This window comes from Peromyscus eremicus, chromosome 6 (genome assembly GCF_949786415.1).
Source record: "Peromyscus eremicus chromosome 6, PerEre_H2_v1, whole genome shotgun sequence".
Classification (NCBI taxonomy): Eukaryota; Metazoa; Chordata; class Mammalia; order Rodentia; family Cricetidae; genus Peromyscus; species Peromyscus eremicus.
This window is the reverse complement of record NC_081421.1, coordinates 9,044,198-9,071,378: the sequence shown is the minus strand read 5'-3', so window position 1 is coordinate 9,071,378 and position 27,181 is coordinate 9,044,198. Positions and strand designations below refer to the sequence as shown.

General features: G+C 37.8%; 1 long non-coding RNA gene across 1 annotated transcript in view; it reads left to right on the top strand.

Annotated features, from left to right (window-relative positions):
• LOC131912352 (uncharacterized) overlaps positions 1-27,181 on the top strand; it is an 84,577-nt gene that overhangs the window by 17,986 nt on the left and 39,410 nt on the right. The window contains exon 2 of the long non-coding RNA XR_009379601.1: positions 15,804-15,941. This is a non-coding gene — a long non-coding RNA (uncharacterized LOC131912352). The remainder of the gene's footprint in view (positions 1-15,803; positions 15,942-27,181) is intronic.

Sequence of the window (27,181 nt, the reverse complement as noted above, 5' to 3'; positions counted from 1 at the left end):
AAGAGAGAATAAGGCCTCCTTTATCCTTATCCACTTCAAATTGTGGTATTCCAACTCATTCACCTAACTAAAATTCTCAACATTGAAAGTCATGTTTGAAATCAAATCTTTATTTGAAAAATTATTCTATTGAAATCAGGTGCCATATCAATGTGTGTTAGTGAACTGATCTGTAATCATTCTATGTGTTTGGACATAGCATCACTCAGCCTCATTTTATAAATAAGGGTATACTTTCATGAATAAACATGAAGTGGGATGTGGATAAATCAGTAGGGACATGGGGAGAGGAAGCATGGAACCTGCAAACTGATGAGGCTGGGGAAAAAGCATTAGTCCTTGATCATAAAGCGGAATAGAGTGACTGTCATTCAGGGCTGCTTCTGGTTACTGGTCTTTGGTTCCACACCATTCTTCAAGTCAGTATTTTTAAAAGTTTAAAAAGTTCATAAATCCCCCATTTAGATTTCTAAGTTGAAAAGGTGGATTAAGTTCCATGCTGACATGGGAATAATGAAGCACATCTGAAATCACTTAGCAACACACTCTATCTACTGATGGCTAATGCTTCAAACATATCTGTAACAGTAACTGAGGGTTTTGTTTTCACATTGAGTTCATTGATTACACATTATCATCTCAACAAACTCCTGGATCCTCTGGCTCTTAACAATCTTTCTGTCCCCTCTTCTACATGTTTCCTGAGTCTTAGCTGTGGGAGTGTTTTGTGCATTTGGACTGAGCTTCATAGCTTTGCATTTTAATTGGTTGCAGTTTTCTGTAATGGTATCCACCTGCTGCAAAGAGAAGATTACTTGATTAGGGGTGGAGACGACACACTTGTGGGTACAAAGACAGATGTCTATAGATTGTCATTAGGGATTACGCTGGTTTAGTGAGGTGGTCTTGCTCATGGAAGGGCACACTAATTGGTTGTCTAGTACCAAATGGTCAGCCCTGAAAACATAAATACAGGTAACATTATACGACATAAATACAGGTTGTACATAGAAATATACAATGCATGTAATAACATTTTTTTTAAAGCCATGAATTTGAAGGAGAGTGAGGAGGAGTATATCGGAGAATGAAAAGGAAGTGAGAAATGTAATAATATTAGTATCAAAAGTAACTAAATAAAAACCAATAATGACCAATTCTCCAACATGTCAAACTAAAGGCCTCACCTTCAACACATCTTTGGGAACAGTAATATCTTCACTCCAATACCTATAATGCCAATACCTAAAGGAGGTAGATACTGCTAACCTAAGGAGTTCATATCAGGAAACCCCATGACCAGTATCAATACTATTGAAATGGATTCAGCACATAGGTTTGCCTCTTTGCCTCACAGTTTAGGGACTGTGGGGTTTTGAAATTTGGATGTATAAGTTCAATTGATGTGGATAAATGTGAAGTATACTCAATAGAAATATGAAGGTTAAATCCTGTTGATACTGCAGCAATACCATAATAACACATTTATTCCTTTCATGGTAAAAAATATTTTTTGTTATCCTGACACAGACATACACACATACACACACATAAAAACAAAACAACAACAACAAAATCAGTAGTAGTAGTAACTGTGAAGGTTTGTGGTAGAATTTTAAGAGCACAAACCTACTAAAATATTTTTATTTTACTTATCTAATCTTAATAAAAAATCTCACAAAGAAAATGCTTTATACCAAAAGTACAGTAGGATAATTAGTAGGATATGCCATGAGTTATATAATCAAATACCTAAGAGGTAATTTCCATTGGAAAACTCCATTGAAATTATATAACTGGTTTCTCTTTGAAAAATCATTTAGTTCATAGATTTTAGAAGCTGAAGTGAACCTTACTAAGGCTCATTCATTACATAAATAATCCATAAACTGTCCTAAAGAAAGTCCCCTCTGAAGGAAGCTGAGATTTTACATATGAATAGATAGAACAGATTTAACAACTTTTACCCAATCATGGAAGATACTTTTATACAAGACAGCAGTAGACTTTACAGTCTCGGTAATACATTTTCTGTAGATTTTATAGTTTGATAAATATGTGTGTTTCCTACCCTAAAAAAATATAGATACAAGCTGCTTTGTTTGAACAATTGAACAGCAGGCTCTATGAGTCTTGTTACTTCTTCTACACTCTCCCCAGTCAATCAGCTCTTTAGAAAAAGAAGTGTGAAATGGCTCATTAGGTAAGAGTCTTTAGTTGGTAGCCATAAGATCCTGAATTTGATCATTATGCAATCACATATAAGCCAGGCATGACTATAGATGTCTGTAATTCCAGCACTGGGGGGTATACTCTTGTGTAGAATTCTTCATGTTTTTATTTTGACCATGTGTCCTAAGTATAAAACTGAATACTTAAAAGTATAGCAACTAGAGACAAAAAATTGTGTAAAGACATATTCTTTATAAAAAGCAGTGAAACAATTGATGGTGTTTTTCAGAGTAAGTTTTCCTCACAATTTTCAGTGATCACTAGCCAGATTTGGGCTTTCTAATATGCTTCCTATTATCACTTTTTCTTAATCGTCTTTTAGCACTGGGATGAATTGACAGTTTAAGTACAAAGAAAAATAGAAGAAGTACAAAGAAAAACTATGTACTGTCCTCCACCAACTAATGAGCATTTGAGGTAAGCCAGTGAGAAGAAAGAGTTATAAGACATAGTCATGAAGCTCTCCAAGAAATCATGAATTTCAAGGGCAAAATTTTTGAGCACAGGTCAGTAAGGACTGTACTGGTTATGTGGGTGTTAGGGTTGTTGGTATATGGAATTTCAGAGCATAAATTTTTTTCTTTGTGTTTTTTCTTGTCTATCTTCCTCTTATCAGGAAACAAGAGATTAAAGAGAGAGGGAAGATGACCTGTCATGTAATGTTCCAATTCTTTTTATTTAATTCTACCATTACAGTGCTTTATTTGTTAATAATAATATTATTATTACCATTTTTCCAGTCACATTTATGCACACTTATTTCTGAAAACCAATTTCTCTTCTGAAATAAAATATTGAATGTTCTTTTACCAAGTCAGCTCAGTAAAAAGAAATCACAGTATACAAGAAATCCATTTAATCTGCCTAGGTCCACATTTGGCCTTAATATCTTTGTTCCTTTTTTGACACAAATATCCAGAACAAAATTTCATTTTCCTCAGAGCAAAGAAGCACATCCTGCAGCTTTCATGTTTAACAACTCAACAACCTTTTGCTCAAGATTAAATACTTTATTGTGTCTACAGGCAGGTGCATATTTATTACTCCTGAGGCAGTGGTATTTGAAATAACTGGAATTGAATGACTCTGCACAATAGTTTCTGAAATCCATATATCTTGAGTTTTCTATCTGAAAGGAAAATAAAATATCTCCGATTCCCTATTAGGAGCGAACAATCCAGGTGAGACACACCATGGCCAGGAAAACTGAGTGCATTTTTAATTGTGATTCCATTCACTTTGCTCTAGGTCTGAACTCTTAGAAATGAAAGAATAATTCTCTGTGTTGTTTGTTTTCTTAAAATACATAAATTTATTTATTTCAGATTTTTAATGTTCATGTATGCTGTTTAATCTTGATAGACCTGCTCCAGGGACTTACTGACACCAAGGACACATCTCAGAATAGGGCCATGAATGTGCTTCTAGACTGGTTTAGTAGAGATTGGAATACTTACCTTCACCGTGACGAACACTCACTAGTCCATGCACTAGGTCCTGGACCAAATAAAAAAGGAGAAAGTAGCTGAACACCAGTATCCATCTTTCTCCTTTCTGACTATGGGTCTGATGTGACACCTTCCTCAAGTTCCTGCCACAGTGACTTGTGGTGATACAATGTGTACTCTAATAAAATTTGCCTGAATATCAGAGAACAGAACAAGCCACCAGATTAAACAGAGATGCAGACAGTGGTGGTGTACACTTTTAATCCTAGCACTCGGGAGGCAGAGATCCATCTGGATCTCTGTGAGTTCAAAGCCACCCTGGATTACATGAGATTGATTCAGTCTAGGAGAGAAACAGAGCCAGGCAGTGGTGGCACACACCTTTAATCCCAATACTTGGGAGTCACATGCCTTTAACCCCAGCACTTGAGATCTCATGCCTTTGCTGCTACGAGTATTTGGGTAACACACATGCCATTAATCCCAGCGCTAGGAAGGAAGTAATATGGCTGGAGTGGAGAAAGGTATATAAGGCCTGAGGAGACAGAGGCAAAAAAAGGCTTTTTGGCTGGGATCCCTTTTTGCTGAGCCCTTTTCGGCTGGACTCCTTTGGGCTGAGGGAAGCCTTTTGGCTGAGGACTCAGAGGCATTAAGTCAGAGGATTCATGGAGTGGGCAAGGTGAGTCATGGCAGTGGCTTGTTCCTTTGTCTCTCTGATCTTTCGGCATTTACCCCTTATCCGACTCCGGGATCTTTATAACAAGACCATTTAGATTTCGAGCAACAGTGACTTTCTCACCATGATAAATTATATACTCGAACTTTAAGAAAAAGTTTGCTTCCTTGAGTTATTTTTGTCAGCAACTTTTTATCATAGCAACAGCAAAAGCAACTGATTTGTGTGTTAGGATGACATAGAGCCCTTAAATTTTATTATGTATTTTAATAAGTCTCATGTTATTTCCCTATGGCTCATTGACAAAATAAGTTGTGATGATAAACATATTTGTTATAAGTATAAAAATATGTATACAGTGCAAACATATACATGTATAACTTGTATATATATAAGTATATGTCAAGATACATTCAAGTCCTGCTGACTATGACTGTCTGACCTCACTTGAATCACAAAGACTCCATGCTGCCTTGAGATACACCTAAGGACAGCATGCACACAGGCTTTTTCTTTTATTGTTCCTTCTGACAGAAGCTTTCTCCAACATATATCTGCATGATGTATTCCCTCTTTGAAATCTTCTTCTAAAAATTCTAGCAACTGCGAGCTCACCTATGACTCATGTCCTCTGTTCGTGCTGTCTTCTTTCATGATGTTTAATAGCCTAATCACCGCCCACAGTGTCTTCCTCTCCTCCAGTGTTCCCACCCCACAAGAAGGGACCATGTTTCAGTCTTACAACAATCTGAAGAACAAAGCATGTGGGTTGTTTGAATCTCAAAAATATCTTTCTTCTGTGCATACTGAACCTCAGACACCTTGAAGTAATCTAATTTTATATTTTACCCAATTCTTCTTTTTGAAAAGTACCCAAAATGTCAAAAACTTTAATGTGAAATGACTGTCTTCCAAAATTTATATATATATATATATATATATATATATATATAATAAGAAACTTTCAAAAATAATGTGTTGCCATGTGTTTATGGTACTATCACGTGATCCAGATGGTAACATGATGATTTCACATATCAGCATTGTGTACAATGGTCCCTATGGCGATGAGTTTATAAATCTCTTCCATAAAGATAACTTGGTGGTTAGAATATGATATCCCACACGGTCTGTGGCATTTGAATACGTGGTCCACTGTTGGTAGTGTTGTCTAAGAGGAGTAGTCTTGCTCCGGAAGATCATCCCTGGGGATGGGCTTTGAGGTTTCAAAGGCTATACCATCTCCGTTGTCTCTGTTTTTTACTTAGGGTTCAAGGTCTTAGGTCTTGGCTCCCTGCTCCTCCCACCATTCCTTCAATCTGCCATCATGGACTTTGAGTCTCAGGAACCATAAGACCAAATAAACTCTTTCTTGTATAAAATTCTTTGTCTTGGTATTTTATTACAGCAACAGAAAAGTAATTAATATGTATGGTGTAATGAAATGCCATAGAATTGTATAATGTTTATTTAATTGAGCAAAATACAAGTTCATGTTTATTACTTAATTGACATTGAGAATTTCATAGGAACATTGATTTAAATTTCTTAACAATGAGACTAATTTAATCACCATTTTGTCTTGTCAAGTCAATCAAATATCTAAGGTCAAAGAATACTAATACAATGCCTTATGTTCAATTTCCCACCTTTTATGGAAATGTTATTTCTTTATTACCATTTCTCTCCAGTTAGCACTACATAAAAATCCTCCAAAAATTTTAAAATGTGACTGTGTTTATTCAGATGACATTATTATAACAAAAAAAAATGACTTCATTATATAGAAACAGATCTATGGGGCTAGAGAGATGGCTCACTGTTTAAGAGTGCTTATGACTCTTGAAGAGGATCTGAGTTCGTTTCCCAGCACCTATGTGGCAGCTTACAACTATTAGTTACACAGTTCTAGAGGATACGTCCTCCTCTTCTGGCCTCTGTTAATATGATGTGTGCATGTGGTGCACATACATGCAAGCAGACCAGCACTCACATATGCAACAAAAGTAATTTTTTCTTTGTTTTTTGTTTTTTAATGGAGCTGAGAACTGGTGCATTTACAGCATTCTGGGAATTCTTTGAAGTTCTTTCCTTTTGTTTTCCCTTTTGCCTGTGTTATTCCCATCATTCTTTGTTTGTTCATTTCCTAAGAAAACCACACAACTGTTTTTCCTTATTCTTGTCACAAGAATTCATCTCTTGACTCTAGATATATTTATCTTTGTGCTAATGTTGATTTCAAGTTTTAGGCATTGTTATCCAAACTAATATAAAGATAACAATAATAACCATGAATAGCTTTTAAGCATTTATTTCTTTGTGGACATTTTGTATATGACTATTGATATCATTCTTTGTTATGTGTAGTTTTATAGACTGTCCTCTTTTGTTCTTTTCGATTCTTTTCCTACAATGTGAATTTAAATTTCTATTGATCAAACTTGAGCAATGAGAATATTGACAAGTTACATAGTTGTTTCTCATATATTTTGAAGTCGTGTTCTATTTGTAAACACCGAGTTTTGTCATCATAGAGAAAAAAATCACTACTTTAATAAGGACTATATCTACTAGAGCATACCAGAATCACATCATCCACACAAGTGTATGAATGTGGTACATAAACACACTGTTGTAAGATTATCCATTCTTGCTTGGTATTCAATTGCTTCTTTCTCTTGCACTTTTATATTGTCCATTAATACATAGATTATTTTTTGCACTTGTCTAGTATTCTATGTTCAGATTTTTCCAGTGTGCTGTACTTCACTCAATTCAGTGTTGCCTGGGATATAGCTGAAATAGAAGCCAACGGATTGCATTCTGCAGGAGGACGCAGAGGATAAGTAATTTATCAAATTAATGACTAATCTGTTGGTGAGAGAACTAAAGATTACAGGAAGACATTTCTGGGGATTTTGTTCGTTTGTTTTGTTTATTTGTTATTTTCACATGCCAGATTAGGCTGACAGTGGGAAATGTCTTCCCCGAACTAGTCTCACTGATAATAATTAGGACAATAAGGCCCTAAAACCATAGTGGCAAGTCAAGATACTTAACTTTTGGATGACAGGGCTTCATATTGCCTTCAACAGTGTTCAGATCAAATGTGCACCAAGAAGAGCTGATGGCAGGGTGAGAAAGGTGATCAGCACAACATGGTATTTTTAAATCCTACTAGATCAGCAGTCTGTAGAAGTGTAGCTAATAGATAATTCAATATAAACAAAGAATGAGCTGCAAGGAGGAGAATGCAGATGGTCTTCCTGATAAGAAGACACCAGTGTTTGCCTAGTTTCTCATCTTGCTAACCTTTTAATACCCTGGCACATCAATTAAAGGAGAAGCCAACCCCTTGAAAAAGAAATGAGAAGTAACAATAGCAGTTATTCCATCAGACCTTCTCCAGAAACTCTGTGTCCTCATTTTTGGATACTTCATGCTGAGAAAAGAGACAGTGTAAACACAGAAAACACTTTGGGTGTGCAACAAGCATCAGGGCCTAATGGCCCAGCAAATCCAATGTCAATCAGATATCAGTGATATTTGACCCTGTGACAGCTTCTCAGGAGTTCAACCATAAATGCTGAAACAGACATTGAGGATTAAGGAGCAAGGTTTTGTCATTTACAACACACATTTTTAGGCAAAATGTAAATATCGTAGTGTGGTTTGCCACAAATTTTGAAGTTCTGGATAAAATGATCTATTTTAAGCTGCCTCTGTAATGCAGTGAAGGAGACAAAGTCAGGGTGGTAGTGCACACCAGTAAACTGAGTTCTTGAGAGGCTGAGGAGGCCAGAGTGTCACAGTGACTATGAGCCACACAGCGGAATCATTTTTGAAAACAAGAGAAACTAAATCAAAGAAACTAACCAACTTATATAAATAAATGAAATTAGACTTTGTTAGATAAAGGGAGGGAGAGTAAGGAATAGGAGGAGGACAAGAAGGAGGCAGATTAGAGAGAGAGACAAAAAGAGGTGGGAAGGAGGGAGGCGGAGGGAGAAGGAGAAGAGAGAGGATGAGCAGAGGTAATGGGGAGGGTAATGGAAAGGAAAAGAGAAAAGAAGAAAGGAAAAGAGAGGACAGGAGAGGGCAGGAGGGGACAGGAGGGGGAGAAAGAGAAAAAGAAACAGATGATGATTGATCTTATAGAGATAAATTGCACCTTTGAGGTAACAGATCTTTGGTAAAGTTGACCACACAGTAGGGTCTGAGTTAAAGAGTTTCAGGGTACCCAAGGCAAAGGAGTTCTCCTCCCTTCAAGGTTTCCAATGGCGGAGAATCTTCTTCGCACTAGGAGGAAGTATATGTGACTTAGTACACTGGATGGTAGCATAGTTGACATGTGACCTGTGCAATGGGGCATATGTGACTTTAGACTGTGTGATGAGACTTAGCCGAGACACTGGATTGAGAAGTGAGGCAACAGCTAAGCCGCTTGGGAGTCTGAGTGACAGGAAGGGACAGGGTGGGTGTGCTTTTCCAATTCTCCCTGCAATCTCATCTGGTCTGACTACTCTAGCCAATTGTGTTCTGAAGAGATAAAGACCAGGAAAGTATCAGAAGTTCACAGTGAGAGGGAAGGACGCTGGGAAGGATGGAGAAACAGAAAAGTGACAAGGAAGAAGAAATAAAGCCCAGGTGAGAGTTAGGAAACTCTCCTTGGACAGAACCCTCCAGAAACAGGTGCCACTGAGGACGCAGACTCACGGCTTTGAGTGACAGACTGAATCAAGATCCCGCGCTAAGAAAGAGGACCTAAAGACTACATCCGTGCCAAGAAGAGGCTGCTTCCTCCTTGGCCCTGACCCTCACCTCATCTGGCGTCCTCTACTGAAACAATGAGCCGGAGAAAGAGCGACAGCGTGGGGCAGAAGGCAGCTTCACAGCAGCATCGGGAGCAAGATGGGTAGCTGGGGTTGTCTTGGCTGAAATTACAAAAGGTGGGATATGTGAGCCCAAGGATGTGGCCCAAACTACCGCCCTTGTCCACTCAGGACAGATTTAGTGTCCTGAAGGACAACTGCTTGCGCGAACCACAATAGTGGTGACAAAGGGAGCGAGCTGAGCAAGGAAAAATCCTGGCAAACAGGTGCAAACAAATATTCTCAGGCAAGGACTGTGAGACACTAACTAGCAGAAGACTAAACAAAATAGATAGTCTGGGTTTGGGTCAAAGAATGGAAGAGAACATCCGGCAACCAAGGTTAGCACAAGTCAGGTCTTCCTTTTCCAAACACCTCCCAGCTTTGGCACTAAAACCTGCGCACTTAGTAAAGTACCATCCTAGCACTGTGAAGTCTGCAGCTGGCGGCAGCAGCAGGGTAGCGAGGGAGACACCCCAAAGCTCTGAACTGGGAAACTCCTACCTGAAGCTGAGTCTGACGGAGAAACTCCTCTCGGCAGGGAAGCCATTCTGACCTAACTGTTTTGAATTAGAGGATTAGTAGCCTCTCCACACCTGCTGAGCCAGCTTCAAAAGGCAGCTTAGGGAGCAGGGAAAGCGTGGCTTTCCAAGCAGGAGAAACACTGATGCTGTGGTACTTCCTAGTCCGTTCTAATTGTTTGCCCCCGCTTTTGTCTCCCCTCATAGCCCTTTAGGACTGCCCTTTATTTTTCTACACTTATTCCATAGTGTTCAATTACTATTCATCGTTCATTCCACTTTTTCCCTTTAGTTTATCCTTTACTCTTTCTTATCCTTCCTACACGCTGTTCTTGCCCTTACTTACTCCTTAATTATTCCTACCTTCAATAAACTCTAAATTTCTAAAAACAACATTTTAACTCTCAATATCCAAGAAACTTTGGCTCTGAAGCTTATTTGGGGTTTTTGACACGAAAGTAAAGCTCTCACTTCAAAGAGAATAAATAGGAGGTTATTTACTCTGGAGGTAATGATAAGTGGCCATGGCCAGAAGCAGAGATTCAGGTCACCTTGCATGCCATGGTCTAACATGGTAAGAGTTTCATGGAAGTTTAGGCTAACAGAACAAAGAAAGTCATGAATCAAGATGATATTCAAATACCTTAGTGGAGGCATCAGGGAGGTAGGTCACAGCAAATTGAGGAAACTTCTGCTAGACGTTTCAGATGCTAACTGTTGACATTTTTAACTTCTGGGTTGGTTGTTTGGTGGGTTGGTCTCAAAATCCAAAAGGGTTTACCTAGTAGTCACACAGCTGTTTGGTCACTGGTTAAAGGTTATGTAAGAGCTAAGATATCTCAAAATAGTTCAGTTCTGAACCAGCAGCGCACCCCAGGCACTGAAGTTCTGCTCAGTCTGTCAGCTTTGTGGAATGTTTTGTGGATATGTGGCTTCTTTCCAGGAACTTCAGTTGCTAGGGTTTAATTAGAGCACATAAATATTTTTTGTTTTACTTTAAAACTGATTGCTTGATCAAAATATCTGTTATCTTATTGTAGGTGTCGCCTCACCTCCACAAATATTAAAGGATATCAAAAACCAATGATGGTGAACATATACATTGAAATTTTATTCTGCGTTAAAATGTGAAGTAATGTTTGGAGGAAGACAGATTGACTCATTTTGTTAAGCAGAATGGTTAAGAGAGACTCAGAACAAAAATTATTCATATTTTCTGTCATATGCAGAATGCATATATAAATTTATATAGGTTCATACATATCTGTGTGTGGAGAGGTGGGACATGAAGATATAAAGAAGTGTAGGAGAAGGAAGGAATAGGTCCTGAGACCAGAAGAGAAATAAGAGAGGGCCATAAGATTTGAGTCCATCACCTTACACAGCCTTGGTGCAGTGGGAAGGAACTTGGACCTGCCTAGGCTCAGTGTGCTGGGCTCTGCTGACTCCCCATGGGAGACCTTGATTTGGGGGATGTGGGGATGCAGGGTGGCCTGGGAAAGAGGGCTGCAGGGTGGGAGGAGGGAGGAGGGGGGACCTGTGGATAGTATGTTGAGTGAGTAGAAAATTTCTTAATAAAGAAAAATGGAAAAAAAAGGTTTGAGTCCATGAAAGTGGAAGAGAGAACTATGTGCAGATGTAAAAGGGAATTGGCAAGATTGTGTATTTGGAGAATGGTTAAGGGGTGAATTATATATGTATATATATATATATATATATACACACACATATATATACATATATATACACTTAATGAAACCCAATAATTTGTATGAGAACTAAAAATATTAATAAAAATATTAAAATGTATACCTCTTAAGGTGTCATGCAAATAATGCAACTGATAAATCAAATTCTCTTACAAAGTTGAGTAGATGAAGAGCAACATGTCTTATAAGCTTTAAGTTTGTAAAATTTTATTCTCTGCAAAATCAAAATAACACACAATGTCAAATTTGTTGAACATGGCTTCTGCTGCATATTCCATTTTGGGGCCTGACTTAAGTTGCTCAAATACAGTCATATACTTTCATCTTTTGCTTAATTAAAACATTTTTATTTTGCTGTTTCTGATATAATCTGCTGGCTCCTCATCTTCCAAGTCAAACACATCACACAACCACATGACTATTACTCAGGATAAGATTCAGTCTCACCAGACTTGGCAAAGCCTTGGGTACAAGTACAGATCAGGAAAGTGTACAGTCTCATAGGTTCTCCCTTCTATGACTTCCTTTGTCTCTTGTCACTTAACATTTGAAGGCTCATTCTGCTTCTGGAGTTCCTTTGGACTTACCCTACTCCTCCTACCTTTCTGGGATCCTTTATATATATATATATATATATATATATATATATATATATATATATATATTATTTGATACAGTTGGCCTTGCCTGCCCCTTGTGACTCACCTAATTGACATACTGGAACCTAACTTACTCTCTTCCCTCTGATCAAGAGGAGAGTAGCTAAGTTGGATTATTGCTATTCAGAGTGAATTTAAGACCAATGTAGAAAACATAACAACAGAAATCACAGCATAGCCAGGAAGCTGTCAGTGAGATACATAAATAGCTGCCCTAGCCACCCACTCTCTTTCATTGTCTTCCCCTGACATCAATATCTGGAGAATAAATAGGTATCTTGTGGCTCACAGCAGTGGAAGAAAAGGTTTGGATTGGCTTATAGACAGGGTGCATTCATATGGACACTGAGTACATCACATCTCATTTCAAGAGAAGTCTTGAAAGAGAAGACAAGTCTCATCTTGGGAAGAACTTTGTGTGATCAACCAGTAATCCATGCATAAAAAGAGAAATGCCAAAGGGTATGGGTTCAATGACAATTGTGACAGTTATCTCTGGTTTTTCAGTGATCAGAAAAGAGTTATATTGAAGCTTTAGGTTGGCTAGGATACAGACACAGAGAGCTTTCCTTAGAGAGAGTTCTGAAAAGCCCAGAAAAGTAGAGGACTTTGCCTATAACAATAACCCATATTTATATTATTAGTCATCCCAGTGTACAATGTGTGCATGAAAAAATTCCATATGTCAAGAATGGAAGATGTATATGTACCCAGGAACTTGTGTTTCCACATATCATCATTATTTCCACAGTCCACTTGACAGACAAAACAATACAGCTGAGTCCCAACATCATTTAGACTCATAGAGACCAGTTTGTGGCAAGTAGACTATTTTGTTTAAGGGGTGGATCCATGATGCTCTTCCAGAGTGAAGGGCTATACTTTTGTCAGCAAAAGACTCTGAAACTCTTGGCAGAATTGTCTTGACCTAAAAGAAATTCAGTGCTCAAGGCACACTTCCTTCTAGGAGCTGACTTGAAAACCAAAAATGTCCCACTGTCTGTTGATACTTCTTTTGAGACTGTCAAATAGCTCAGCTTCTCCCTCTCATTAACTTTACTCCCTGTTTTCAGTTTCACACATGTTAATCCTAAAAGAGACCATAATAAGATACTCACACACATACTCCATTTCAGAGTCAGATTTACAGCCTACCAGAAAATCTGCTATCCATTCATGAGGCCTTAAAATCTAAGTGCCAATAGAGTTTTGACCATCTGTCAACTGAAATATCTTACTTAATTTTCTATTGCTGTGATGAGACTCCATAACCTATAGAAGAATGGCTTATAGAAGAATGTTTATTTGGAGTTTACAGTTTCATAGGATTAGAGTCCATGACCATAACAACAGAGAACATGACAGCAGACATGTGTGTCACTAGAGGGGTAGCTGAGAGTTCACATCTTGAGACATAACCATTAAGCAGAGAGAAAAGGAGAGGGACTTTCAAAATGGTGCAAGTCTTCTAAAGCCTAAAATCTTGTCCCCAGTAACATACCTCCTCTACTGAAACCACACCTCCTTAATTCTTCCTAAATAGTTCCACCAACTGGGAACCAAATATTCAAGCATATGAACCTACGGGAGCCATTGACAAATGGCCCCATGAGCTTATATATTTGAATACTTAGTTACAAGGCCTGAAATTATTTTTTTATAAGGATTAGGGGGTGTGGCTTGTTGGAGTAGGTGTGATCTTGTTAGAAAGGATATGTTGCAGGTTTTGACATTTCAAAAACATATACCAGATTCCCATCCCCCTGCTCTGCACACTCGATCTCTACTTGTTGCCTATGGGTGAGAATGTAGCTCTCAGCTACTTCTCCAGCACACCTGTCTGCTACCAAGCTCCCCACCATGATGATGATGATGATGGATTAGACCTCTGAAGCTATAAACAAGCCCCCAGTTAAATACTTTCTTACATAACAGTTACCTTGGTCATGCTGTCTCTAAGAGATTAGGCACGAAAAAACATGACTTTCTTCTATTGTCTATAACTACTTTTGGTAGATTTTGGTTGTGGAGTGATGGGTTCAAGTAAAGTGCCAAAATAGAAACTTTGTAGTCAAAAGTCTTGACATTTGGGCCAACTAAGAGGACTCAGCCAGTAGAAGCATCTACTGCCAAGTCTGCTAATTTGAGTTTGATTCCTGGGTCCTACTGGTGGAAGAAAAGAACTGAGGGCCCATGTTGTCCTCTGACGTCTACGTGTTTGCTGTTGTACACTCCATTCCACTCTAGCTGAATTAATAAACAAGTGCTGAAGATTCTTTAAGTCATTTGTGTTCTTAATATCCATGACCAGTTGAACACAGGCAGATCCTATACACGTCGTTCCTCATCGTTTATATATTAAATTGATTATAACTTACTGGGTTTTTGTGAGCTTTGGGCTGTTCTTGAAGGAGTTGAGGGTGGAGTCTATCACTGAGGCCATCACATCTTCATGTGGGCTCTTGCTCACATGGCCTAATTTAATGTTCAAAGGTCATATCACTTTTTTAGAATCATCAGAATTCTTTAGGCTACCAAGTTTTTCTCTTTTTCTTTTTTTTTTTTTTTTTTGCCTCATATCTTGCTTATCATTCGCAGGGCCACCAGCTATCTCTGTTCTTGAATCATCTACTCTCCATAGGAAGGCTCACAGTCCTATTGTAGTGCCCTGTCTGGATCCAAGTTCAGATACATACATCTCTATCCCTGACACAACTCTATTGGCTCCCTAGATATTCCTGTGTGACAAGATACCCTCTTGGAGTTCAAAGTTCAAAGGGAGCATCCAAGATGAAATCTTATGGATCCCTCTATTTTATAAAACAGTATTCTTCCAGTCCTGAAAAATGAAGATTAAGATGTAGAAGACACAGTATATGCCTTGTATCAAGTACGTCTTGATTTTGTCCAGTCTATACGAGCTTTATCAAATTTAGAATGTGAAAATTATCTCTTATTGTCAAGTGTTCTTAAATCCATTGTTTATGATGTAAATATCACTTTAGCATTCAAAGCCAATTTCTGTTTTCTCACAACCTAATTTTTTTTTTTTTTTTTTTTGTACAGAGCTTCCAAAAAATCGCTTTTAGAAACTGAAAGTTCTTGGCACATAAACTTCTTAGGAAGGCACGTTTTTGTGTTAGAAGAAATAAAGATTTGTTTTTGAAAGGCTGAAAAACATTTCCTAGTAAGGGGTGGGTATTTATTGTACCTTCATAATGGTTAGCTAACTTGTAACCATGACAAAGCTCTTGGCTTAAAAAAAAATCATATTTCTCATCTTCAGTCACTGCTATGCAAAGCCATTCCCAGGGAGGTCATCTCACCCCTTCTAGCTTCCACCGTGCTTTATATTAGCATTTCAGGTGTTGGTTTTTAAAGCCAAATGAGATATATTAGAAGAGTACACTTCATTAGGATTGATGGAATCTTATTTGAGTCTCCTCTAGCCAGAAGAGAGTGCATTATTTATTGATCTCCTACCCACATTCTTCCACCATACTATTACTGAATAAATTTTGATATATGCAGAATGACCCATAGCACCAAATGTCATCTCATACCCAATAGAATGCTAATTCCTGTTACTCACATGGCCTCTTTCTCATCCCAGAAATGTAATGCGTGTGTTGCTTCTTATAGGATTTCAATAAAATATTGATGTGCTAATACTTTATCCACTTACAGGATATGAGGTCAAGGGTTCAAGAAGGAGTGAAGTCTATTCAAAGCTTATCATAAAAAGACACTGAAAATACAGCAGCTCCAGATAGAAAGAAGAACACACCCCATGCTCACCCTGCCCACGGACTTTTATCAGACAAGGTTTGTGCCATATTTCAACTATAAAGGGGGTTCTCTGAAGTGGGATTTTGAAGTAAATATTTTAACACTTTAAGTGGGTCACATTAAGTTATTTTAATGTAATTATCTTTTGTGTATGCTATATTATTATTTTGTAAATTCATTTAGTACCTCCTGATATTTTCTGGAGTACAGGAGAAGTTAAAATCTGTTTTATATACCAGTTGCTAATTAACTGATTCATTCTCTTTTAGGTGAGAAAAATCCTTAATTAGAGTGATACAGGATTCCTTTACTTAAATATCTATGTATAATATTAGCTGAAAGTTACAAAATTTTATGAACTGCAAAAATATTACTGAAAGTTAAAATTTAATATTTGGTATAGGAAAGACATATATCTAAGAAAATGATTAACAACTAAAATACCCATGCAGTGGGCTCTGATGCCCAATTTTCCTTGCCGTGGCTTTGGAATAACAATCCAAATAATTTTTTAACTTTTTTGATTTTTGTGTTGTTACGTTTTATTCTGGCTTTCTCCATGGTGCTATTTCAAGGCTTTGCTTCCTTTTATGAAAAGCTAGGTAAATTTATTTTACTGTGCTGTAGAAAATGCATGTCAAGTCAGAAGGTCTTAGCTTTTCTGTTTTATGCAATGAGTCAAAGTGGAGCCTTTAATTTGCCACATCTTCATCAACTGTCTGCCACACAGAATGGGGGGTCCTTCCAATAGATTCTGCAAATTCTGGCATCCTGCTTTCCCTGTTAATGGTGCGGTTACCTGTCTTGGCTTCTGTCTCTAGCCCCAGCACTTTGAATCACCCTTGCTGATAGGGTTCTATGTGTTAGCTGCATTCTTAATTCTAACACTAGCCTTTTGCTTTGTGAGGGGGGAGAATATTGAAACAATACATTTTTTTTTCTGCTTGTATATCTAGGTGTTTGCATGTGTGCCTGCATTTTCACGAGTTTGTGGATACATGCATATGTACAGATGTCATTGGATATGTGTGGAAACCAGAAGTTGACATCTAAAAGCATCGAGATGAGAGGCCTCTCACTTGACCCCAGAGCTCATCAGTTTGGCCTGGTTAGCTAGCCGGCCTGCTCTCAGTATCTGCTTACCTTGTGCTAAGATTACAGATAAACTGCTATATCCATCTGGCATTTTACTGGGTGCAAGGCATCTGAATTTCTGTCTCCATGCTTCTTACATAGCAGCTCTTTTATACTCTGATCCTTCTCCCAAGCCCAAGAGCACTGTTTTTAATATCACAGCAGGAAACACATATTCCACTTAGTGAAAGAGCAGAAAACAAAACCTTATTCTTTTCCAGCTCCCTAGCATGTCCTTTCTAATAAAAAAACCAATTCTTCCTCAATAATGATGGTTGTGAACCTTGCTGCTTAATCACTTCATGATTACTTTTATGTAAACTACTCTTTCTCACTAATCATTTCACTTGATCTTTATCTCACATGTGAGAAAAATAAAAGCGGGGCAGGTGATGTAACTCTGTACTTAACAATGTTTGCTGCACAAACATGATGACCCCTACTGTGCTTAGAACCCTAGTGCCAACATATAATCGAGGTGTGACAGCTCATATCTGTAACTCCAGCCCTGGTAGTGAGGCAGACTACGAAGACATGGAGATTATGGAACATGGTATGGGAAGGACACCCTCATTACAGGGCCGATTAAAGTCCCTTCCACTGAGAAGCAAGTATTATACAGTTGCCACTGGCTGTAAAAGCTGCTGGCATAGAATTATTATGTAGATAATCTATGTTAAAGTAGCAATAACCCAGGCCTACATTTGCCATAAATGATCTTGAGTAGAGCCTTACTACTTTCCCCAGATATCACCTGAGAACATCCAACAAAACTGTTTAAGTTAAATACCCTGCCATCCTATATCCTCCTAATGATCAATAAGACATGCCTCAGGAACCACGTAGAAATAAGAGAGTGACTTCAAAGTCTACTCAAATCCAGAAACAATCTGTTTCAACTATCCATTGAAGAGACAGTGCCTGCAGAAGAATAGTCTGACTTACCCAGGTTCTTTTTAAGAACCCCACATACCTACTTTTGGGTACATCTTACTTTCTTCTAAGCGCCCCTCTTTCTCCTAATCTTAACTTTTAAGCTTGTATTAAAACATCATTAGCAACATATGCAGTTCTTGTTCATAAACTGCCTAATATTGAAATTATTGTCCACAATAAAACCGTGTACTCCAATTTAGCCTAATTCAAAGTCCATAAAAGTCGAAAAGAATGCCTCAGGTTACTAAGGGTGAGCAGTAAGTATGGAGCTGTGTCTCTGTCACCTCATTGCTGACTTGGCATGGAAACAAGCAGATCCTGGGAACTCACTGGCCTGCCAATAGATGAAGTATAAGACTTAAGTCTCAAAAAATAATATGGGGAAGCAATAAAGACATCTGACATCAGCCTCTGGACTCCACTTGTACCTGAACTGGAATGTAAATTCACACACACATATATATGCATACATGTATTCACCGTACAAACACACACACACACACACACACACACACACACACACACACACACGAAAATTAAATGCATGTTTCTTTTTGGTCTTCAGCATATGGGCCTTACAAAACCAAATTTTATGATATGGTGTTGTAAGAGTATTATCTCGAATGGGAAATAATGTATTTAACCGCCAAGAATATAGTCAAACAACACACTTTTAAGTATTTAAATGTTCTTGAAGATCAAGGTTTGGATTTACAAGGACAAATTATTTTGAGAGAAAGATTTCAGAATTTGCAAAGCCTATTTTTGCATATCAAAAACAAAACTCCAAAAGAATTGAAGCTTTGGGCTTTTGACATTAGATTTTTTTAAAGCCAGTCTTTTTCTGTTGTTTATCAAGTAGAACAAGAGAAAAAAGTTATAGATAAGGTAGAGAAATTAATAAAGAATTTTCTTTGTGAGCACACACACACACATACAGACACACACACACACACACACACACACACACACACAAAGGAGTTTCATATGTGTATGTGTGTGTATAACATTTTAAGAATGCTGAACATTGTCTGCTCTGACGTTTTCGATAACAGATAATTAATTACAAGACAACTCAAGTGATAGAAAAAACAGTCTTGTCTTCTGTAACTGTACTTCTTGGCTCGACAATGAATTATAAAATTCCTATGCCTTGGCAAAAGATATGAGAGGGGTTTGAGAGAGATACAGCTGTGTTGAGTCACTCTTCACTCAAGAGATTTTTCAACATTGTAGCAAGCAGAAGGTCGGAGTTTGAAGGAAGAAGATTCAGTCCCACCATACAAAGTACAGTGTCAACTCTGAAAGCGTCCAAGAAATAGGGAGATCGTATATTGTGAGGAAACAAGGTTAAATAATATGTGATTTATGCTGTGTAGTAAGGGTAGAGAAGTGGGGTATAAACGACTGGGCTGAGTGGCAGAGAGCACTTATTCTCTGGATAGAAAAATGGATCTTGGTTAATGTAACAGAGTGGTGATGCCTTTGACCCTCAGGCTGGTTTTGCTAAGTGTTTCCACCGTCCTTGTTGCCTACTCTGGTTAGGACTTCACCCCAAATTCAGAAGATCCAGAATTTGTTTTTGTTTTTCTTTTAATAAAGAAAATGAAGTTTAAAGATGCTTATTGACTCTCACAGAGTCTCAAAGCATATGAAGTGTAGTAGAAGGGCAAGAGCCCATGGCATTTTTTAAAATTTATTTTTGTAAAATATTTTATATTTTTCCAATATTTCTGATAGTTGCTGTTCAGTTTATATTTTCTTAAGTGTACACTCTGCTCCTTGAAGTAAGGAGACCTGTTAACACCAAGTGAGGGTGCTGCTTGGCAGGGTGAGATGGGTGCCTGATAGATTGTTTTCCTTGGCTGCTCGCTGTGTTTGGATGTTGCTTCCCTTTACTGCTGCTTCCTCAGAGTGCTTCCCAGTCTCCATCAAAACCAGTGTATTCTGTGATTATTTCCATTCCTCTGACGAAGAAAATACACATTCTATGAAAATAAGAAATCTGTTTTTTTTCACTTTTATTACCTTGTGGTTCAAACATATTATGCACAAAATAGGTATTTGTTGAAGTCATTCATTAGAAAGAGGTAGGGATTCTCATCAAGAATGATGCTAGACTACATAGAAAGTGGACTTATACATTTTGAGCTTCTCATTAATGAGAGGCATTGATTTGATTGGCTAGCATGTAAAACAGCCTATAATGACACACATGGAAGAGTCATATGCAGTCCCTGGAGTGCAACATAATCATTTGCTTAACATTGTTAAACACCCCAATTTTCAAGTCAGATCACTCACGACTCTGCCTTCATGGACCCACAGAACAGTCTGCAACCCAGTTGTCATTTCCTAAGTTCCTTCAATGTCCTGGTCAAGTTGTCATTGTAGTTCAGCCTCCAGAACGACTGCTCAGATTCACGGATTGTGTGTGATTGCAAGGCCAGTCTAAGTCATCTTTTTCTCATGGATGGAAAGGTTATAAGAACCAAAGGATCACTTGGGTAATCAAAATGCCCAGGATGGTAGTAGTAAATATTCTCAAGAACCTTGGATAACAAAATATTGTAAGTTCTATATTCTGCTTTAAGGTTTTATTTTTCACTTGAAAAATTTTATGCAAAGAAAAATTTAAATTTCCCCTGATTATTAAATGTTGATTTCTATAAAATATTTTCCTCTAAAATACATATATACTGTCTAAATAAATACCTCATTTGTATGCATACTTTACTAATATAATAAAGGATATTTTGAGGAAAAACTTACACGCTCGAAATTGAGATTACATGATCAGTTGGAACTTCATATTAAATATGTTCAAAGAGTAAGCTGATAAGTTAGTTATGCACAACGAGTTCTAGACTTCCAGATTCAAAGAGACATATTTGTAGTGTACTTTCCAGCAGCATATATTATAAAAAATAAAATAAAAGTCATGTTTCATGGGTAGACTCTCTTTGGTGAACTAGCAGCAGCACTTATGTAAAATCTACTTTTAAGAATAAAAAAAAAGGGTCAGTGATGTTGACTTTATCACGAAAAAAAAAAGGACACTACAGCAACTCGTAAGTTCACAAGAATGAACCTTCCACCGAATATTTTGATGACTTTGTGGTATATTATTTACAAATAAACAAACAAACAAAAAATAGAAAAATATTGCCATGAATTTTTTTTCTTCCCTTCAAAATATTTATCTTCGGGTCCTGGGAAATTGGCTCAGCTGTTTTCCTCCTGTCCCTATGTCAAGAGCTGCCGGAGAGACACTAGAGCAGTAACAAGGCCTGTGGTCTTCCATCTGTTCTTAGGAGGACATGTAGTAATGAGCTCCGAACTCTAGCTGTCCCATGCCTTGAAGTTCCTCTTGAATCAAATCCAACAGATATTTAGTTCTGCAGAACATGAAAACGATGTAATTATAATATCAATATGCCCACAGAAACATATGGCAGAGTGGAACCCAACATAGATGGTCTATTTTCTGTTGGCATCTTACTAAACCCGGTGAAATTTCCTTACAAGGCAGACTTTTGATACCAGCTACACTCTGACATTGCCTAAATATCCTCCTCAGGCCTCATATGACCTAGTCTCTTTTAGATTCATATTTGCAAATGTAGTAAAATTCTGTCTGCCTAACTTAAACTCCAATTTGAAGTCCATTTTGAATTACACAAATCCTTGTGCTCTGTTCCTTTGAAAGTTTGCGTTCATCTGTCACTGATACTCATATAACATTCAAAGGCAACTGACAGACAAAATAATGGTGCAGAGTTTGCACAGAACACATTATATTGATAAGCATCTTGGAGAGATAAAGCTAAATAATTTTAATGGCCTCTCTCCTCTCTCTCTCTCTCTCTCTCTCTCTCTCTCTCTATATATATATATATATATATATATATATATATATATATATATATATATCATACAATTTAAATGGCTTTATATTAAAGAAAAACTAGTCAGTCATGAAATACGTATAAATGAGATTGTTAGAATAAATGTTAATAATGTAAATCCTTGTGCAATGTACGGCATATGGGTGTGTGTGTGTGTGTGTGTGTGTGTGTGAACATGAGTGTGTAATTGTTCATGTATATGGAAGCCAGAAGTTAATGTGAGGCTTCCCTCAGTTGCTTTACATATTATTGTTTAGATGGAATCTCTCACTGAGTCCAACACTCACCAATTTGTATAGATTGACCGGCTAATGAGAAGATCTGCCTCTCTCTCTCTGCCTCCCCTGTGCTGGCATTATAGGCATAAGATGGACTGCCTCACTTGTTATGTGACTTCAGGGAATGAAACCCAGTTTTTCATGCATACATGGCAAGCACTTTAACAATGCAGTCATCTTCCTATCCCCCATGAACTAGGTGTATATCTGTAACTATGTAGCAAACATCTTTATCTAAAACTCTAAATAGAACAGGGAAATTCTTTCTGCCTAGTCATGGGAAATAGCCATCACAGATACGAGGCATTAACATGTGATCTTGGAATGCATTGTATTAAAAGCATTTGATAACATCTGAGAGAAGTGAATTACCAAATGGTTTCTATGGCACACATTTAATTAACTGAACTAATAATGAACAGTGACATTACAGAGGCTATCCAATTCATTTACTATATAATAATATGCTGGTTAATACTTTAAAAAAAGTGGCCCATAATTATCAATGTATCATTGTGCATTGTGGGAACATTAATCGGATCAAGTTAATGTAGTGTTACTTTTAACGTAGGCAGGCATTAATGAACGCTTCGTCACTTAAAAATGTCACCGTGACATGTTATCAAAGTATCAAAAGCTTAACTTCATGTTTAGCATAAAAAGGTTCATTAAATACTCATGTTGATGAGAACTTTGTTTTTTCTTTTATTATAATGGTAAAGATCAGTATCACACAGTACTTTAAAAAATTTTTATAACAGGGTATCTTTGAAGTTTTATTTATGAGGACTAATACTACATTTAAAGCTATTTCACCTTCTACTTTTAGCCAGTGGATCAGTTCATTTCTATTAAGAAACAGAACTATGACTTCATATTAATGATGGAATCAAAACAGATGGAGCTATCTAATGGTTTAGGCAGGAAATGAGAGGAGGAATTATAGCTTCTTACACTTATATCTACCACTGATTCACTCAGTGACCTTGGGCAAATTACTTAAGCTGCCAGGTCAAATTTTCTAAGTGCACATCTTTTTTTTTTTTTTTTTTTTTTTTTTTTTTTAATGCCCAGAGCACATATTAACAGAAAGGAAACTCTAGAGACATAGAAAAAGGAAATGATATAATATAGAGAGGAGAAAAAAGCCTTTGGCAGGAAAGAGATTAAGTGGCTTACCCAAAGGTTCACAGTCAGTCTGTGGACTACCTGAGATTCAAATTCAACTTTGGATGAATGGAGTCTCAATTTCTGCCTCCAGTGTCAGCAAAACAGTTACCATGAAAATACATTACAATAATGGGAAATTTGCCTAACAAACTATAAATGTGAATATGTCATATCTTTTCTCTTTTCCAGTAATTAACAGTAATAATTTTTATTCTTTAATATAAATGTGTTTTTTTTTTTCTATCTGTATGTATGTGTGCTTGTACTACATGTGAGCATAAATGTGTGGAAGCCAGAAGCAAGCATCAGGTACCTAGAAGCTGGAGTTATATATGATTATGAACTGTTAGCTAGATGCTGGGACCTGAACCTGGGTCCTCTTCAAGAGCTGAAAGCCCTCTTAACTGATGAACCTTTTCTCCAGCCACAGCAATTTCCATTCTTAAAATAGCTTATGGATTCATGTTTATCTAAGTGAGACTTTATCATTCTAAGTCTATGTTTAATAGACCTGACGAGGCATTCATTAATCTAAAGATTGTTCTTCCATAACACCATTGCTTTTCCATACCCATTTCATGATAGTGCTGTCCAGAGTGCACACACAGCATTTTAGACCATAGTACTAGAACATCTAGAAAACAATATAAAGAGAGCCAAGACTTCTTTACAACAGGAACACTTAGTCTTGTAAAATATGATGAAACAAGAGCAAAGTATATGCATGCTATTGTTATGTCTGGACCATCATTTTAATACCCAAATTCAGTAAATTTGCAGGGTACTGATTCTATTTCTGTCTTATTTGAACCTGTCACCCATCAACAACAATCCAAATGGACATTTCTCAAACCAGCTATATATTATCGTCTTGGAGATTGGGCTAGTTCTCCAGCCTCTAATGTTTCTTCCATGTGTTCCCCAAACTGGAATTCATTCAATTCCACTTGTAGCCTAACACTGATAGAAAATATGAATGCCATAACATTACATAGTGCCCTGTCTTAGGGTTACCATTACTTTGATGAGACACCATGACCAAAAGTAACTTAGGAGTAAAAAGTTTATTTGACTTACATATTCTGAGTCACAGTTCACTGAGGGAAGACAAGAAAGGCAAGAACTCAAATTAGTTAGAAACCGGGGGCAGGAGAAGATGCAGAGGTGATGAAATATTGTTACTTGCTCCCAATGGCTAATGGCTTGTTCAGCCTGCTTTCTTACAGAATCCAAGGTATCATCCGGGGTGTCCCCACCCACCATTGGATAAGCCCTTGGCCATCAATCACTAATTACGAAAATGCCCTAAAGGACTGCCTACAGCCCTATCTTATGGAAATATTTTTCCCCAGTAAGATTCTCTCCTTTCTGATAGCTTATGTCAAGTTGACATAAAACTAGCCAGCACATGCCCCTGGATCTCTCTCTCTCTGTATGCTTTCTCCTCTACCAGACCCATCAAACTTGACTTTCCATCTTCAGGAAGCCTGTGTACTTTGAAGACGGCAGTTACTGGTTGTCTACTTTTTCATAAACAATTGGCATATACCCACAATTAGACTGACTCCAACTTTTAAAATTTATGAGTTCCATTTAGTTTTTGTTGTTGTTTCTGTTTTTTTTTTCTTTTTTTTTTGTTTTAAACTTTACAGAGAAAATGTTCCAAGTGGAATTAAACAAACAAGGGAGACTTAATTGGTTCTATGTAATAGGCATGAGGGTGAACTCAATTTTGTTTCAACAAAACACAGATTTTACAATTACTGGGAAAAATACTGAAGTTTGTTTTAGAGAAGTCAGTGACCAAGTATCTGTGGATTGGCATTAAAACTTAGAATGCTGAGGCTTCAACTTGCACCAGAAGTCTCCTGGACATCCTCTTCCTTGGTGATCCTATTTTATGATGGCTTTCAAGCCCTTTAAAATGCTTTTTCTGAACTGTGAAACTGATAAAAGGCTGAGAGATTTACATCTCAAGGGGGTAAAACAAGCATTTACAACTGCTAGTTTTCTGAAGTAAATGCTTGAGAAAAAGGGAGGACAGAGGCCTGTGGTGAGGCTGAAATCTGTCTGAAGTAGCTGAAGCCCAGGAGAAGTTAAGGCCATTTGGATTGATACTTACTTTTACAGATTCCTAGGAGGGGCAAAAAACTATGAACTTTGTATTTTGTATCCATGTTGCATCATGTGCGCAGGACACTTAGCTTTTTTATGTATCTAATCACATGATTTATTGTCTGTTTGCCTAATTATAGATACACCAGAACTTCATATGTTGGGTTGAATCTACACATTTGCTTAATTCTCTCTTTGTGTACTGACGAGTCCATCCCTCATTTCCCTTCACCTTTTTGTTGCTCCCTTTTTTTTTTTTTAATTTTTTTTTTTAATTTTTATTTTGCAATACAATTCAGTTCTACATACAGGCACAGATTCCCTTGTTCTCCCCCCTCCCGCCCCCCTCACCTTCCCCCCAGCCCGCCCCCCATTCCAATCTCCTCCAGGGCAAAGCCTTCCCCACAGACTGAGATCAACCTGGTGGACTCAGTCCAGGTAGGTCCAGTCCCCTCCTCCCAGGCCGAGCCAAGCGACCCTGCATAGGCCCCAGGTTTCAAACAGCCGACTCATGCAATGAGCACAGGACCCAGTGCCACTGCCTGGATGCCTCCCAAACAGATCAGGCCAATCAACTGTCTCACGCACTCAGAGGGCCTGATCCAGTTGGTGACCCCTCAGCCATTGGTTCATATTTCATGTGTTTCCGTTTGTTTGACTATTTGTCTCTGTGCTTTATCCGACCTTGGTCTCAACAATTCTCTCTCATATAAACCCTCCTCATTCTCGCTAATTGGACTCCCAGAGATCCACCTGGGGCCTAGTCATGGATCTCTGCATCCAGATCCCTCAGTAGTTGGATGAGGTTTCTAGCATGACAATTGGGGTGTTTGGCCATCCCATCACCAGAGTAGGTCAATTCGGACTGTCTCTCGACCATTGCCAGCAGTCTGTTGTGGGGGTATCTTTGTGGATTTCTGTGGGCCTCTCTAGCACTTTGTTTCTTCCTATTCTCATGTGGTCTTCATTTACCATGGTCTCCTAGCCTACAGAATGGGAAAAGATATTCACCAATCCCACATCTGACAGAGGACTGATATCCAGAATATATAAGGAACTCAAGAAATTAGATATCAAAATGCCCAACAATCCAATTAAGAAATGGGCTATAGAACTAAACAGAGAATTCTCAACAGAGGAAACTCAAATGGCTGAAAGACATTTAAGGAATTGCTCAACATCCCTAATCATCAGGGAAATGCAAATCAAAACAACTCTGAGATACCACCTTATGCCTGTCAGAATGGCTAAGATCAAAAACACTGAAGACACCTTATGCTGGAGAGGATGTGGAGCTAGGGGAACTCTCCTCCACTGCTGGTGGGAATGCAAGCTTGTACAACCACTTTGGAAATCAATATGGCACTTTCTTAGAAAATTGGGAATCCATCTCCCCCAAGATCCAGCTATACCACTCTTGGGCATATACCCAAGGAATGCTCAACCACACCACAAGAGCACTTGTTCAGCTATGTTCATATCAGCATTGTTTGTAATAGCCAGAACATGGAAACAACCTAGATGCCCTTCAACTGAAGAATGGATAAACAAAATGTGGTACATATACACAATGGAATACTACTCAGCAGAGAAAAACAATGACATCATGAGGCTTGCAGACAAATGGAAGGAGCTAGAAAAAATCATCCTGAGTGAGGTATCCCAGACTCAGAAAGACAAACATGGTATGTACTCACTCATAACAGGATACTAGATGTGGAACAAGGATGACTGG